The sequence below is a fragment of the Microcaecilia unicolor genome, chromosome 1, assembly GCF_901765095.1.
Source record: "Microcaecilia unicolor chromosome 1, aMicUni1.1, whole genome shotgun sequence".
Classification (NCBI taxonomy): Eukaryota; Metazoa; Chordata; class Amphibia; order Gymnophiona; family Siphonopidae; genus Microcaecilia; species Microcaecilia unicolor.
The window spans coordinates 34,349,490-34,366,327 of NC_044031.1; the positions used below are offsets into that span (position 1 = coordinate 34,349,490).

A 16,838-nucleotide genomic window follows, 5' to 3' on the forward strand; every position below is an offset into this window, starting at 1 on the left:
TAAGCTCATACAGCATACGGTCAGATTAGAGGATTAACATCTGGAATGATGCTTCTTGTTATGCACTGTAATATCCTTTGATAAGTCTGTACCCCTTCTTATAAATTCAAAGGATACTAGGAATGCAACTAATTTTTGTAGCCCACATATTAAACCTTCCAAATCCAGCAGGATTCTTTACTGTTAGAGATGTGACCAGAGCTGAGACTCCATGTCATTTTTGCATGTGTTTTGGAGTTATGGAAGTGGTTCGTTATGTCTTGGGTAAATCACTCCTGAATTAGAAGGCTTCGCCATAATTGTTTTATGACTTAATTGTGCGTCAGATAGCGGGTGAACCCTGTCTGTTCTGTTCCTTTTCCTTAGGCTGACAAATGGTCAGATGTGTTTAGTAAAAGAGGTGTTTGCTTTATTAAATGTAACCAAACCTTTATGTGACATCACCTGTGAAGGTATCTCTTTGTGTAGTTTTTATACCAAAGGTTAAACTTCAAAGAAATGTTCTGCAATCTCATTAGTGCTGCCTTTTACAGGAGTACAGAGAAGAAATACCTTCCTTTGGACAGCAAATGTGTAATCCATAATAATAAAATTTAACCTTTGTCTCCTAAGTAAGCTTTACAAAATAAGTGTAGCACGATATGAGTTTAATTGTCAAAGTTATTGATTTTGGGGACCAGATACAAATGTATATATAAAAAAAATACAGCTGCAAAGACTTATTGGGAGAGAATCAGATAAACTGGTCTGGCTTTCATCTTCCCCTTCCCCCCTGGAAACTACTGATAACAAAAACTAGCTGGGTGGATACCTAAGCCCATCAACACTACTACTACTACTACTACTACTTATCATTTCTATAGCGCTACAAGGCATACGCAGCACTGTACACCATACACAAAAAAAGACAGTCCCTGCTCAAAGAGCTTACAATCTAGATACATCTCCAAAGAACAAAACTCTGAAGATGGACAGCAATCACAAAGACTGGAGTTAACCAAAGACAGTGAAACTCCACTCAGACTGAAAAGCCCATCTAGCTATCTAATCTGACAAAAGAAGCCCACTTACTCTCAGACAAAGACTCTTGTAATCCTGTAAGATTGCCTTATGGATGTGTATCTACCAGCAGATGTCAAGACAGAAAGTCTTATGATGTCATTAAACATGTGACCAGTTACCATGCTCCATGTCAAAACTAGATGAAACCAGTTTTCAGCTATACCTGAGTTTTCATTGGATCGAGTACACCCCACCGGACTTCAACCTAGGGTCCAGCAAGAAAATATAAAAAGCCTGGAAAATGCCCAGCTCTCTCTCTTGGGATCTGCCTCCTGCCTCTCTGCTGGACTTCACACACACCCTGAAGACTTTCTCCAGGCTTCAACTACAATTCTGCAACAAAAGACTCCTGTTTCAGCAAGGATCTCCATCACTCCACCCAGCAGCCTCTGTTGAAGTGAGTTACCATTATCCAGCATAATTATAATTCAGACTTGATATCTTGAAAAGCACATTTCTCTTGTGAAAGATTCTTAAAAAACTGCCCCTCTCTTGTAACATTGTTATAGTACCTGTATTGTAAATAAACCTTTTAAAGTTAATGTAACCCTAAGGGGTTAAAATAATCTTTCCTGAGCTCCTCCAGAGAAAAACAATAAGAGTTCTATAGTGACATCAGGGTTCTATAGTGACATCACCCTGGGACAACAGCTGAGCAAGCTGAGTCCTGGTCGCCTTGGCAACGGCTTGCTGGTCAGTTGGGAGTTGAGAGAGTGAGTTTGGGTCTCAGAGAGAGAAGAAGCGCTGCACTGTGTGTGTGTGTGTGTGTGTGTGAGTGAGAGAGGAGTAATTTGAGTGGAAAAAGGAAGGAAAAATAATTTTAAAGGTAGTTCGTATAATTGAAGGTGGGGAGAGAACTAGGAGTAGTATCTGTTCAAGGAGATAAGTGTTTTTGCTATAATTTATATGTTTGGAGGGGTTTGTGTAAGAGCTTAGTTAAAATTTAATGAATGTGAGAGGGAGGTTAAGTAGGGGGGGTTGAGTAGGTTTAATACAATTTTGGGGAAAATTATACATTGTAAGGGAAAAAGAATTTTAAAAGGCTGTGTATGTAAGGTGGGAACAGTGAGTGGAATGTTCAGAGCTGTGCTGCTGGTGGAATGTTGAAGCTGTGCTGCACCACTGAGAGAGACCAAACGCTCTGATTGAGATTAGGAAAGAGAAAATCCTAGAATAGGCGCTGGAAAGTAAGGGATTTTTATTTAATTTGATTTTATTTAGTTAGAGATCCCAGTTAAGCTGTTAAAAGCACTCCCTGTTTTAGATCCCTTAAGAGAAAAATAGGAAGATTAGGGTTTTGCATCCAATTACTTTCATTAAGTGTGAGGTGTAGGGAGAAGACTGCAGAAAGAAGGAAGAAAACCAGACAACCCATGAGCTCCAACACAAGCAAGCCTACATCCCGGGAAAAGAAAAGAGAAAACTACTACAGCTAAGTAACTGATGACACTGAAAAGGAAAACTAGTAGGAAAGAAACATACACAGCTATACATGAGAGAAAACATAAAGATTTACTTACCCAAAGTCCATGGTAAAGAACAACTAGCCGGAAACCTGTGAAAAGAGAACAGAACACACAAAGAATCAAATTTTGGTGAAATATTTACGTGGTTTAAATACACAGTAGCTTTTACACTTCTGAAAGAAAGGTTAAAGAAAATTGATACTTATGTGATAGATATACGATGTTGTGTGAAGTCCTGTGAAAAGAAAGCATATAAACCATATGAGTATTTCTTTATAGAAACTGCGAATCATTAGAATCAGAAAGTGGAAAGTTGAAGGTTAAAAACACTGTTATACAATTATCTTATGTTCCTTGTTAAACTGTTGTTGTGAATGTTATTTTATTATTGGGTAAAGATAAGACAATAAATATTCTTAAATAAATTGAAGACTAGTTCATTGTGCGACACCAAGATCTAAGCAAAATCCCTACATTTAGTTTACATTTCCTCACCTATCCTTCGAGGGTAAGTGACGTGGTTAGTTTCTGTTGCTTGCCCCTCATTCCGGTGTGCTGATTCCTGAGAAGTTGCCACGACTGCTAACATCTGGCTTCTCGGAATCCTGCTCCTATTTTACATCACCCGCAGGTGTGAGTGGGGCAAACCAACATTAAATATATGGTCTTTATGTTCTGAGCACATGTTCTTAAACCTTGCAGTGCAGGTTAATGTAATTCAACAAATATAGTATTTGATTCCCCCTTTTCTTACATATTCTTTATTCTTATCATATTACCTTATATGTAATTGGTGGAGAATAGAATATATATATATATAAGTACCTGTATATATGTAAACCGCTTTGAATGTAGTTGCAAAATACCACAGAAAGGCAGTATATCAAGTCCCATTCCCCTCCCCCCCCTTTTCTAGAGTGTCTGGACATCTCCTGGAACCATCATTACCGAGCTCGGGAAGTGAGCTGGAGGGGTGGGGGTCAGAAAGGAATTCTCCCATGAAGTTTTGTTAAAAGTATTCCTGTTAGTTCTGTATCTTGCATCCATATGTTTCAACTCAGTTAGTTGGAGGGGAGCCGATATTTGGGGGACGCAACTTTAGCCATTCTGGACGCAGAGAAAGCTTTCGATAAAGTGGTGTGGGAGTATTTGTTCTGGGTTTTGAAACAATTCGGTATACAGGGGGATTTTTTAGACTGGATTAGTGTACTCTATAGCAATACCTCTGCTCAGATCTTCATTAATGACACTCTAACTGAAAAGTTTTCGCTGCATGGGGGAACTCGACAGGGGTGCCCGTTGTCCCCTCGTTTATTTGTTCTTACCCTAGAGCCTTTCACTGCGCGGATTTGTCAGGACCCGGCTTTGAAGGGGGTTTCTGTGGGGGGAAAGGAGTATCAAATTAATCTATTTGCGGACGACATGCTCCTGGTGCTTGATAATGTGTCTTCTAGTCTACCGCAGGTCATGACCATTGTCCGTGACTTTGGTGCATTTTCAGGTCTTAGCATAAACTTTGGGAAATCGGAAGCTTTACCCATTAGCTGCTCATGTGTTAGTACCTCATTACCTAACTTTTCTATGTCATTGGCTCGGGTGGGCATCAAATACCTCGGGGTGCACCTGGGAGCAGATCAGGCCTGGGTCTATAAGAAAAGCATCACGGAAAAGTTAGATGCGATCAAACAACTCTGTTGTCGTTGGAAAGATCTCCCGGTGAATTTCATGGGTCGTACGTCAGAAGGCGGGATTAAGGGCACAACGAATGAACTAATCGAAGCAAGCAGGGAGGGAAGACTGGAGACGCAGCAGGGCTTAAATAAGGCGGCACTTCAACGGAGAGGTACTAAACAAGATGGATGGGAGCGGGAGGGGACAGTGGGGGGCGAAGGAAAATTGCTGCACGTTTGGGAGCGGGAGGGGAGGGCAGGGAAGGGAGGAGAATTGCTGGGCAGGGATGGGTAGAGGGGGGCAGGGGAGAGAAGCCAATTGCTGGGCAGGGATGAGTAGAGGGGGCAGGGGAGAGAAGCCAATTGCTGGGCAGGGATGGGTAGAGGGGGGCAAGGGAGAGAAGCCAATTGCTGGGCAGGGATGGGTAGAGGGGGGCAGGGGAGAGAAGCCAATTGCTGGGCAGGGATGGGTAGAGGGGGGCAGCGGAGAGAAGCCAATTGCTGGGCAGGGATGGGTAGAGGGGGGCAGGGGAGAGAAGCCAATTGCTGGGCAGGGATGGGTAGAGGGGGCAGGGGAGAGAAGCCAATTGCTGGGCATGGAGGGTAGGGGATAGAAGACAATTGCTGGGTATGAATGGATAGAGGGGGGCAGGGGAGAGAAAATTGCTGGGCATGGATGGGTAGGGGGGCAGAGGAGAGAAGACAATTGCTGGGTATGGATGGATAGAGGGGGGCAGGGGAGAGAGGAGAGTTTCAGGACATGGATGGAGGGGAGGGCAAGAGAAATTCTGGATATGGATGGAGGGGTGGGAAGGGACAAGGGAGAGAGAAGAAATGCTGGACACGGAGGGAAGATAGAGGAAGGAGATTAGATGAGGGAAAAAGAAGTGAGGAGAGAAACTGCACATGGATGGAGAAAATAGGCAGAAGCTGGATCCACTGTACAGTCAAGTCTGCGGAGGACCAGAAATGAAGAAGAAAGGAGGAAAGAAAAGAAATAAATGGAAAGGAAGCCCTGGAAACGGAGTCAAGGGAACAGATAGAGATCAGCAGAATCAGACACTGGGCCAGCATGATCAGAGAAACAAAGTCACCAGACAACAAAGGTAGAAATTCTTTTTTTATTTTCATTATAGTGTTTGGAATATATCCACTTTGAGAATCAGGTGCTGAATGTTAAAAGTTTATATTTATTTACTTATTTATGGCATTTTATCCCATATTAAACATGAATTAGATTGGAACCTGGGATCATTTAATTTTTTTTCCCTGGAGAGAGTAATGCGTTGCCCCCCCCCCCCCAGCTATAGCCAGCTGTGCAATTTTGGGGGGACAGAGTGGTGGACGGGGGGCGCCGAGGTGGACCGGGGAGAGAGCCTGTTGTTAAAAATTTACCAGCACACCACTGGTTGGGACTCTTATAAGTATCCTATGTGGATCCTGGCTGAATTGGCCAAGACCCACTAAGTTCTGGCAGCTAGCTTCAGTCCGGTTAGGTCCAAATACTGAATGCTGGTGCCGATACAAGGCCCAGCATTGAATATCCAGGGCTAATTTAGACAGTGAAGGTTTAAAAAAATACTGACTGCTGCCGACTGATTATTGCGGGTTTTTCAAGACCTGAAGCAACTGACTGATCGTTATTAGGCCATTTTAGCCTGAACCAGGAAGAATGGACTGTCCACCATGCATCTGAGAGTGCTCTGGTTTTGAGTTTGGGAGGGGGGGGGGGGGGTAGAGGGAATTCACTTTTATTCCCTCGTTTGTGGGATTGGTACTTGCTAGAGTGCCTTCATCACTTTTGTATATTTTTTTATTATGAGGGGAGGGTTGGGGTGTAGTGGTGAAAGAAGATTTCTTGCTTTATATTTTGAGCTTATGCTGGTTTCATTGTTTATAATGTTATTTTTGGATGAAAACTGATAATAAAAATCCAGAGTTCAAAAAAAGATAAAGATGTAAGATTTTGGAGGGCAGTATAAACTCTCAGTTAAGGGAGAAGCCTTGTCTTTTCTCCCAAGAGATGGTCCAGTAAGGAGAAATGGTTCTCCGAGGACAAGCAGGCTGCTTGTTCTCACGACTGGGTGACGTCCGCGGCAGCCCCCACCAACCGGAAAAAAGCTTCGCGGGACGGTCGGGACGCAGGGCACGCCCACCGCGCATGCGCGGCCGTCTTCCCGCCCGTGCGCGACCGCTCCCGCCAGTTCCTTTTTTTCCGCGACTGGAGAGAGTTGTGCTTTTGCCACTCTCTGTTTTCAGCCGCCGGATTTTCTCGATCGCGTTTACGCGGATCGTCGCTTTGCTTCTGGTTACCGTACGGTTCCCCTTTTTGTTTCAAAAAAAAAAAAAAAAACCTGCGCGTGTGGAGCACGCGCTCCCCTTTTTCCCTCGCTTCTAGCGGGGACGCCACGTTGCGGCCTAGTGGTCGCTCGGTCGTTTCTTTTTCCGTGGTGTGATTCCAGCCACCATTGACGACTTTGACTTCGCCGACGCGATTTTTCCGTCGATGTCCGCGAAGGTCCCGAGTGGATTTAAGAAGTGTGGTCGCTGCGGCCGGCCGATCTCGCAGACCGACACCCACGCTTGGTGCCTCCAGTGCCTCGGGCCGGAGCACAATCTCAAGTCGTGTTCTTTGTGTCTAGGTCTCCGGAAACGGACTCAGGTTGCGAGGCAAGTTCTGCGGGACCGTCTTTTTGGAACTTGCGCCGGCCCCTCGACGTCGAACTCGACGGCATCGGTATCGACGGCCGGTCCTTCGGTACCGGTATCGATGCCCGAGACATCGGCACCGATGGCAGCGACCCCAGGAGAACAGGTCCCGTCGGCCCGCCGGTCCGCCGGTGAGAGGCCGCGTGGGCAATCGGCCCCGGTCACTCCCTCAGCTCGTGGGCCACGGGACCGAACCCTGTCTGACCCGGTACCTCGAGACCGAGGGGGATCGACCTCCTCCTCCTCCATGCCTTCCGGCACCGGTGACGGGCATCGGAAGAAAGATAAGAAGCGCCGTCACCGGTCGCCCTCGGTGCATCCGGATGTCGGAGAGGAGGCGACGCCGAAGCGTCATCGTCGAGAGGAGAGGTCTCCGTCGGTTGTGGAGGTACCGACGCGTCGGGGTTCCGGCACCTCGGTGCCGTCTCCTGGCCCCCAGCAGCTTCCGGCACCGACACCCTTACCGGCCCCACCGCCTTTCCCGGCAGCGGGCCTAGACGAGTGCCTCAGAGCCATCCTTCCGGGGATCCTGGAAGGACTGATGCGCCAGGCTGTGCCGGCGCCAGGGGTGCTTGCGCCCTCGGCGCCGATGACTGTGGCGCCGGTGAGCTCTAGCCCGGCGCCGGGGCCGTCGACACCGCCGCCGCTTGCGGCGCCGGTCTCGACCGCCACGCAGGTGGAGTCCCCGTCGACGTCGATGGAGGGAGCTCCGTCCCCGCCGGCGCGGGAGTCCACCGCTCGACGACACCGAGACCTCGGTGCCTCGACGTCGAGCCGGGCCCGGTTCAGGACTCAGCTACATGAGCTAATGTCCGATACCGAGGATGAGGACTCGTGGGGGGAAGAGGAGGACCCTAGATATTTCTCCTCAGAGGAGTCTACGGGCCTTCCCTCGGACCCCACGCCTTCACCGGAGAGGAAGCTCTCACCTCCTGAGAGTCTCTCTTTTGCCTCCTTTGTGCGGGATATGTCTATCAGCATTCCCTTCCCCGTGGTCTCTGTGGAAGAGCCGAGGGCCGAGATGCTCGAGGTCCTCGACTATCCATCACCACCTAGAGAGTCCTCCACGGTGCCGCTGCACAATGTCCTAAAGGAGACGCTGCTTCGGAACTGGGTGCGACCATTAACTAACCCCACCATTCCCAAGAAAGCAGAGTCCCAGTACAGGATCCACTCTGACCCAGAGCTCATGCGGCCCCAATTGCCCCATGACTCAGCGGTCGTGGATTCTGCTCTCAAGAGGGCACGGAGTTCGAGGGATACCGCCTCGGCGCCCCCGGGGCGGGAGTCTCGCACTCTGGACTCGTTTGGGAGGAAGGCCTACCAATCCTCCATGCTCGTGACCCGCATCCAATCATACCTGCTCTATATGAGCATTCACATGCGGACCTATGTGCAACAACTGGCGGACCTGGTCGAGAAGCTCCCGCCGGAGCAGTCCAGGCCTTATCAGGAGGTGGTCAGGCAGCTGAAGGCGTGCAGAAAGTTCCTGTCCAGGGGTATTTATGACACCTGTGACGTGGCATCTCGTGCTGCTGCCCAAGGTATAGTGATGCGCAGGCTCTCATGGCTGCTCGCCTCTGACCTGGACAACCGCACCCAGCAGAGACTGGCCGACGTCCCTTGCCGGGGGGATAACATTTTTGGTGAGAAGGTCGAGCAGATGGTGGACCAACTGCATCAGCGGGAAACCGCTCTCGACAAGCTCTCCCACCGGGCGCCTTCAGCATCCACCTCCACAGGTGGACGTTTTTCCCGGGCCCGGCAGGCTGCACCCTATTCTTTTGCGAAGCGTAGGTACAACCAGCTGGCCCGAAGGCCTCGTCAGGCACAGGGACAGCCCCAGCGCGCTCGTTCTCGTCAACAGCGTGCGCCTAAGCAGCCCCCTGCGCCTCCACAGCAAATGCCCGGGACGGGCTTTTGACTGGATCCATGGGAACATAGCCGCCCTACAAGTGTCCGTACCGGACGATCTGCCGGTCGGAGGGAGGTTAAAAGTTTTTCACCAAAGGTGGCCTCTCATAACCTCCGACCAGTGGGTTCTCCAAATAGTGCGGTGCGGATACGCCCTGAATTTGACCTCCCTGCCTCCAAATTGTCCTCCGGGAGCTCAATCCTTCAGCTCCCATCACAAGCAGGTACTTGCAGAGGAACTCTCCGCCCTTCTCAGCGCCAATGCGGTCGAGCCCGTACCACCCGGGCAGGAAGGGCAGGGATTCTATTCCAGGTACTTCCTTGTGGAAAAGAAAACAGGGGGGATGCGTCCCATCCTAGACCTGAGAGGCCTGAACAAATTCCTGGTCAAAGAAAAGTTCAGGATGCTTTCCTTGGGCACCCTTCTGCCAATGATTCAGAAAAAACGATTGGCTATGTTCCCTGGATTTAAAGGACGCATACACTCACATCCCGATACTGCCAGCTCACAGACAGTATCTCAGATTCCGCCTGGGCGCACGGCACTTTCAGTATTGTGTGCTGCCCTTTGGGCTCGCCTCTGCCCCACGAGTGTTTACAAAGTGCCTCGTGGTGGTGGCGGCGTATCTACGCAAGCTGGGAGTGCACGTGTTCCCATATCTCGACGATTGGCTGGTCAAGAGCACCTCGGAGGCAGGAGCCCTCCGGTCCATGCAGTGCACTATTCAACTTCTGGAGCTGCTGGGGTTTGTGATCAATTACCCAAAGTCCCATCTCCAGCCTACTCAGTCTCTGGAATTCATAGGAGCGCTGCTGAATACCCAGACGGCTCAGGCCTACCTTCCCGAAGCGAGGGCTACCAATCTCTTGGCCCTGGCTTCGCAGACCAGAGCGTCTCAGCAGATCACAGCTCGGCAGATGTTGAGACTTCTGGGTCATATGGCCTCCACAGTTCATGTGACTCCCATGGCTCGTCTTCACATGAGATCTGCTCAATGGACCCTAGCTTCCCAGTGGTTTCAAGCCACCGGGAATCTAGAAGATGTCATCCGCCTCTCCACCAGTTGCCGCACTTCACTGCTCTGGTGGACCATCCGGACCAATTTGACCCTGGGACGGCCATTCCAAATTCCGCAGCCCACGAAAGTGCTGACGACGGATGCATCTCGCCTGGGGTGGGGAGCCCATGTCGATGGGCTTCACACCCAGGGTCTGTGGTCCCTCCAGGAAAAGGATCTGCAGATCAACCTCCTGGAGCTCCGAGCGATCTGGAACGCACTGAAGGCTTTCAGAGATCGGCTGTCCTGCCAAATTATCCAAATTCGGACAGACAATCAGGTTGCAATGTATTACGTCAACAAGCAGGGGGGCACCGGATCTCGCCCCCTGTGTCAGGAGGCCGTTGGGATGTGGCGTTGGGCGTGTCAGTTCGGCATGCTCCTCCAAGCCACGTACCTGGCAGGCGTAAACAACAGTCTGGCCGACAGACTGAGCAGAGTCTTGCAACCGCACGAGTGGTCTCTCCATGCCAGAGTGGTACGCAAGATCTTCCGAGCGTGGGGCACCCCCTCGGTGGACCTTTTCGCCTCTCAGACCAACCACAAGCTGCCTCTGTTCTGTTCCAGACTTCAGGCACACGGCAGGCTAGCGTCGGACGCCTTTCTCCTTCATTGGGGGACCGGCCTCCTGTATGCTTATCCTCCCATACCTTTGGTGGGGAAGACCTTACTGAAGCTCAAGCAAGACCGCGGCACCATGATTCTGATAGCGCCCTTTTGGCCCCGTCAGATCTGGTTCCCTCTTCTTCTGGAGTTGTCCTCAGAAGAACCGTGGAGATTGGAGTGTTTTCCGACTCTCATTTCGCAGAACGGCGGAGCGTTGCTGCACCCCAACCTTCAATCCCTGGCTCTCACGGCCTGGATGTTGAGGGCGTAGACTTCGCTGCGTTGGGTCTGTCTGAGGGTGTCTCCCGGGTCTTGCTTGCCTCTAGGAAGGATTCCACTAAAAAGAGTTACTTTTTCAAGTGGAGGAGGTTTGTCGTTTGGTGTGAGAGCAAGGCCCTAGAACCTCGTTCTTGCCCTGCACAGAACCTGCTTGAATACCTTCTGCACTTATCAGAGTCTGGCCTCAAGACCAACTCAGTAAGGAATCACCTTAGTACGATTAGTGCTTACCATTATCGTGTGGAAGGTAAAGCCATCTCTGGAGAGCCTTTAGTCGTTCGATTCATGCGAGGCTTGCTTTTGTCAAAGCCCCCTATCAAGCCTCCTACAGTGTCATGGGATCTCAACGTCGTCCTCACCCAGCTGATGAAACCTCCTTTTGAGCCACTGAATTCCTGCCATCTGAAGTACTTGACCTGGAAGGTCATTTTCTTGGTGGCAGTTACTTCAGCTCGTAGGGTCAGTGAGCTTCAAGCCCTGGTAGCTCATGCTCCGTATACCAAATTTCATCACAACAGAGTAGTGCTCCGCACCCACCCAAAGTTCCTGCCGAAGGTGGTGTCGGAGTTCCATCTTAACCAGTCAATTGTCTTGCCAACATTCTTCCCCAGGCCGCATACCCGCCCTGCTGAACGTCAGTTGCACACATTGGACTGCAAGAGAGCATTGGCCTTCTACTTGGAGCGGACACAGCCCCACAGACAGTCCGCCCAATTGTTTGTTTCTTTCGACCCTAACAGGCTAGGGGTCGCTGTCGGGAAACGCACCATCTCCAATTGGCTAGCAGATTGCATTTCCTTCACTTACGCCCAGGCTGGGCTGACTCTTGAGGGTCATGTCACGGCTCATAGTGTCAGAGCCATGGCAGCGTCGGTGGCCCACTTGAAGTCAGCCACTATTGAAGAGATTTGCAAAGCTGCGACGTGGTCATCTGTCCACACATTCACATCTCATTACTGCCTCCAGCAGGATACCCGACGCGACAGTCGGTTCGGGCAGTCGGTGCTGCAGAATCTGTTTGGGGTGTAAATCCAACTCCACCCTCCAGGACCCGAATTTATTCTGGTCAGGCTGCACTCTCAGTTAGTTGTTCTTCGTAGGTCAATTTCTGTTGTTCCCTCACCGTTGCGAGGTTCAATTGACCTGTGTTCTTGTTTTGAGTGAGCCTGAGAGCTAGGGATACCCCAGTCGTGAGAACAAGCAGCCTGCTTGTCCTCGGAGAAAGGGTATGATACATACCTGTAGCAGGTGTTCTCCGAGGACAGCAGGCTGATTGTTCTCACCTACCCTCCCTCCTCCCCTTTGGAGTTGTGTGTTTCATCTTTTGCTAGTTATTCAACTGGCGGGAGCGGTCACGCACGGGCGGGAAGACGGCCGCGCATGCGCGGTGGGCGTGCCCTGCGTCCCGACCGTCCCGCGAAGCTTTTTTCCGGTTGGTGGGGGCTGCCGCGGACGTCACCCAGTCGTGAGAACAATCAGCCTGCTGTCCTCGGAGAACACCTGCTACAGGTATGTATCATACCCTATAACCCTGGGGCCCACAGGAGCCTTGGCTTCCTGCTATAGGGGCTAAGGAGAAAAGCATGAGGATTGCCAGTCTGCTCTGCAGCTGTCCCCTGAGATACACAGAGGGGCATAATCAAACGGGGCATCCATCTTTCATTTCGATAATATGGTCGGAGACGCCCAAATCTCAACATTTAGGTCAACCTTATAGATGGTCATCCTTAGAGATAGTCGTCCTTGGTTTTCGGCGATAATGGAAACCGAGGATGCCCATCTCAGAAATGACCAAATCCAAGCCCTTTGGTCATGGGAGGAGCCAGCATTCATAGTGCACTGGACCCCTTGACATGCCAGGACACCAACTGGGCACCCTAGGGGGCACTGCAGTGGACTTCTGAAATTGCTCCCAGGTGCATAGCTCCCTTTGGTGCTGAGCTCCCCAAAACCCACTCCCCACAACTGTACAACACTAGCATAGTCCTAAGGGGTGAAGGGGGGCACCTACATGTGGCTACAGTGGGTTTCTGGTGGGTTTTGAAGGGCTCACATTTACCACCACAAGTGTAACAGGTAGGGGGGGATGGGCCTGGGTCCGCCTGCCTGAAGTGCACTGCACCCACTAAAACTGCTCCAGGGACCTGCATACTGCTGTCATGGAGCTGGGTATGACATTTGAGGCTGGCAGAAACAAATTTTTAAGTTTTGTTTTAGGGTGGGAGGGGGGTTGGTGACCACTGGGGGAGTAAGGGGAGGTCATCCCTGATTCCCTCTGGTGGTCATCTGGTCAGTTCAGGCACCTTTTTGAGACTTGGTCGCAAGAAAAAATGGACCAAGTAAAGTCAGCCAAGTGCTCATCAGGGACGCCCTTCTTTTTTCCATTATCGGCCGAGGACGCCCATCTCTTAAGCACGCCCCAGTCCCACCTTCGCTACGCTGCTGACACGCCCCTGTGAACTTTGGTCGTCCCCATGATAGAAAGAAATTGAGGGCGCCAAAAATCGGCTTTCGATTATGCCAATTTGGGCGACCCTGAGAGAAGGACGCCCATCTCCTGATTTTTGAAAATAAGCCTGACAGTGACCTAAAGTATGAGGGATTGGCCATCAAGGAGAGGCTTCAATGCCCACTGGCCACAGGCCCCATTGAAGACTTGTAATTAAACTGTGGAATTTGTTGCCAGAGAATGTGGTAAAAACAGTTAGCTTAGCGGGGTTTAAAAAAGGGTTGGATGGCTTCCTAAAGGAAAGGTTCATAGACCATTATTAAAATGGATTTGTGGAAAATCCACTGCTTATTTCTAGGATAAGCAGCATAAAATGTATTGTATGTTTTTGGGATCTTGCCAGGTACTTGTGACCTGGATTGGCCACTGTTGGAAACAGGATGCTGGGCTTGATGGACCTTCAGTCTATCCCAGTATGGCAATACTTATGTACTTTATGCAGGAAGCACAAGAGGTTGCATTCCTTGGTCCCCATTGAGCCACAGTCCCTAACACACATATGTTTCCCTCATATGATATTAAAACCAAACAAATTCTGCTTCCACAGAACCCCCTGGCCCGCTCTCAACAATAGGTGCAGAGCAGAGCTAGGACATTTCCCCACAAAACTCACCATAATCTCAGAAATAGCAACATAATCCTTCTCAGTACAAGGCAGATTGTGAAGTAATAAAAAAACTCTATGATCACATCATGCAGTGAGAGAGCGGAGCCACATTTTCTGCTCACTCCGTGGACCCTGGACTTCCCTGGCCTCTGAACGCATAACTTCATAGGGTCTCCTGAATAAAAGGACAATTTTTTGTGGTGATCTGCGACCCCAATGACAAGCAAAAATATCAAGCCTGAGAAGGATCGCCAGCGGGGTGCCAGAGGGCAAGATGGTGGACAGCCCTGGTGTGGCGGTAAGCCAATTTACCTCCTCAGCCTTGGTGGAGCTTACTTCTACATGACATCTGCTTTAGAGCCATGATTTGTCCAGCTGGCATTTCAAATGCCCCATTTGGAGACACTCTTTGTGGACATAGCCAGCCAGGTTCCAGCTTTGGAGACATGTGTTGCTGATATGGAAGAAGATCATCAGACACTCCAGATGGAGCTTGACCCGTTGCACAAAGAGGTTCGTACGCATCAAGAGAAACTGGTAGACTAGAGAACAGGTCGCGACATGACAACTTATGGTTCCTGGGGTTTCCAGAATTTCTCCCGGACTCCCAACTTGTTTCCATTTTGGAGTATTGGATCATGGAGGAATTCTTCAGTCAGGAAGGTCAAGGCTCAATGCGTTTAGACTGGGCCCATCACCTAGGGCGTCATCAGCCAGGTGACCTGCGACCGAGAATCATCATCGCAAACTTTCAGAATTTTCCGCAATGACAAGAAGTGCTGCGTCAATACCGGACCAAGCAAGCTACTACCACCTGGGATGGACAAACCATCCAAATTTTCCAGGACTTCTCTGCAGCCCTAATGGAAAAGCGTGGGTGCTTTGGTCCAACTTGTGATACCCTAGCGGACAGAGGTCAATGTTTTATGCTCATTTACCTTGCCATGAAGATTTTTCATCAAGGCAGGTGGGAGGTGGTGAAGACCCCAGAGAAGGCGTCAGATTTCTTCAGCGATTGTCTCCCCTGACAGACCCCCCCCCCCCCCCAAAGCATAGCTGCTTTACTGTTTGTAGGTTTCAGAGTGACAATTCGCTTCTCCTGTATTTAACTCTTCAAGTTTCTCCTAGCAGTATGCATCTTTTAGACCTGACTATTTTCTATGTTGTTTAATCATTTGGATCACTCAGTTTATTTCTTGCATGCTACTGAATGCCCATTATGTGGTTTGTCTGGGGCCCGGGGGGGGGGGGGGCAGGCAGAGGTTGCTCTGTTGACCTGGATGTTAGTTTGTGGCTTTGTAGGTGATTTGGAAAGGGCAGGCAAGGGAGGGGAGGGAAAGGATTTGGGTGTTTTATTTTGGGGGGGGGGGGGGGTCTGCACCAGGGTTTTTAAAATGGGACTTTGAGCACTTATTTCCTTTCCTAGGTTTTTCAGATGCTGGGCTATGGTGCGAGGTTTGTGACCTGGGGTGGAGGCTGGGCGCTTCAGGTCTTTTCATTTGTCCACCGGACATCACGACCCTTTACATTTATGACCGCTGTCCTCACTGGTTTCCTATAGATTAGCTACTTGGAATATGGGGGGTATTACCTCTCCTGTTAAATGCACTAAAATTCTGACCACCCTGAAACGTCAGGATATTGATATTGCTTGCCTGCAGGAGACCCGCCTGACAGACACTGAACATCAAAAACTACAAAGGCAGGGTGGGAGAGGTATTTTTTTGCCTCTTCAAATGGTTGGAGGGGAGGAGTTTCAGTTCTCTTTCGTAAATCTCTGAGTTACCAGGCTAAACTTTCGTTCAAAGATGACTGAGGCCACTATATATTTTTGAAGGTATGGGTGCAAGACTGAGAGCTTTATCTATTAGTTTTATAGGACCCTACCCTTTTTGATTAACAGTTTTATCCTTCTCTGCTGCGTAAATTGCTTCCCTATCAGCAACAAAACTTAGTCATAGTAGGAAATACCAACTTGGTCATTGATAGCACACAGGTGTCTCTTTTAGAGGGGGGTTCTTGCTCTCCAGGTGAGGGGGTACTTCAGTTCTTTGCCAATGAATTAGCCTTGGTTGACCCCTGGCAGCTTCTACATCCCAGGGAGTGGGACTATACGCACATCTCCAGGGCCCATGGCACGATGTCCCACTTTTACATCACACCCTCTTTCAGCATGTATTGGTGGTGGTTGTGGGCCCTGGGGGGTGTCTGACCACTCCATAGTGTGGATTGATTTAGATCTCCCCCCCCCCATTTCGTACACCCCACCCTGTCATTGTCACTTTCCCTCCTATCTGTATGCTAATCCAGACTTTAAGTATCAACAGGAAAAGTGGGAAAGTTTTCTTGAATGTAATTGCCAACATGTAGATCAACCTTGTCTGTTTTGGGACAGCAAAAGTTGTACTGAGAGGGGAAGTGATAGCATTCACTAGTGACAGTAATGCTCAAATAGCAACTAGTATCATACAGTTGGAATGCCAGTTATCATAAGCTAAAATGAGCTCATACGAACTCTCACATCCACCACAAGACACGTATCACTGTACCCAAATAGTGCACAACACGCCCATACCTGAGCATACCACCTGTTCTCTTTTTTTATAACAAGTTTCAGTTTTACAAGTAAGGTAACAAATCAGGCAAGATGTTGACCCATATAGTAAAAACTTGGGGGGTGGGGAGTCTTGTGCGGTCTCTGCCCTTAAAGATCCTATGGGGAATGTTGCTAACAATCACGAGAGCATTGTTCAGATATTCTCTGATCATTTTGCATCTTTGTACAGGGAGGGGCAACATGCCTGTTCCGATGCTCTAATCACCTGATGAAGGTTTCTCTCTCCTCCTTGACTGAGGAGGCTCAGCAGGCGCTTAACTGACCTATCCAGCACAAGGAACCAAGGAACTTCAATATGCCATAAAATCCCTCAAACATTATTCAGCTCTGGGACCAGTCGG

At 49.5% G+C, this 16,838-nt stretch overlaps 1 protein-coding gene across 1 annotated transcript in view; it reads right to left on the minus strand.

Moving 5' to 3' along the window:
* LOC115464772 (oocyte zinc finger protein XlCOF6-like) overlaps positions 1 to 16,838 on the minus strand; it is a 524,570-nt gene that overhangs the window by 379,697 nt on the left and 128,035 nt on the right. The window lies entirely within an intron of this gene.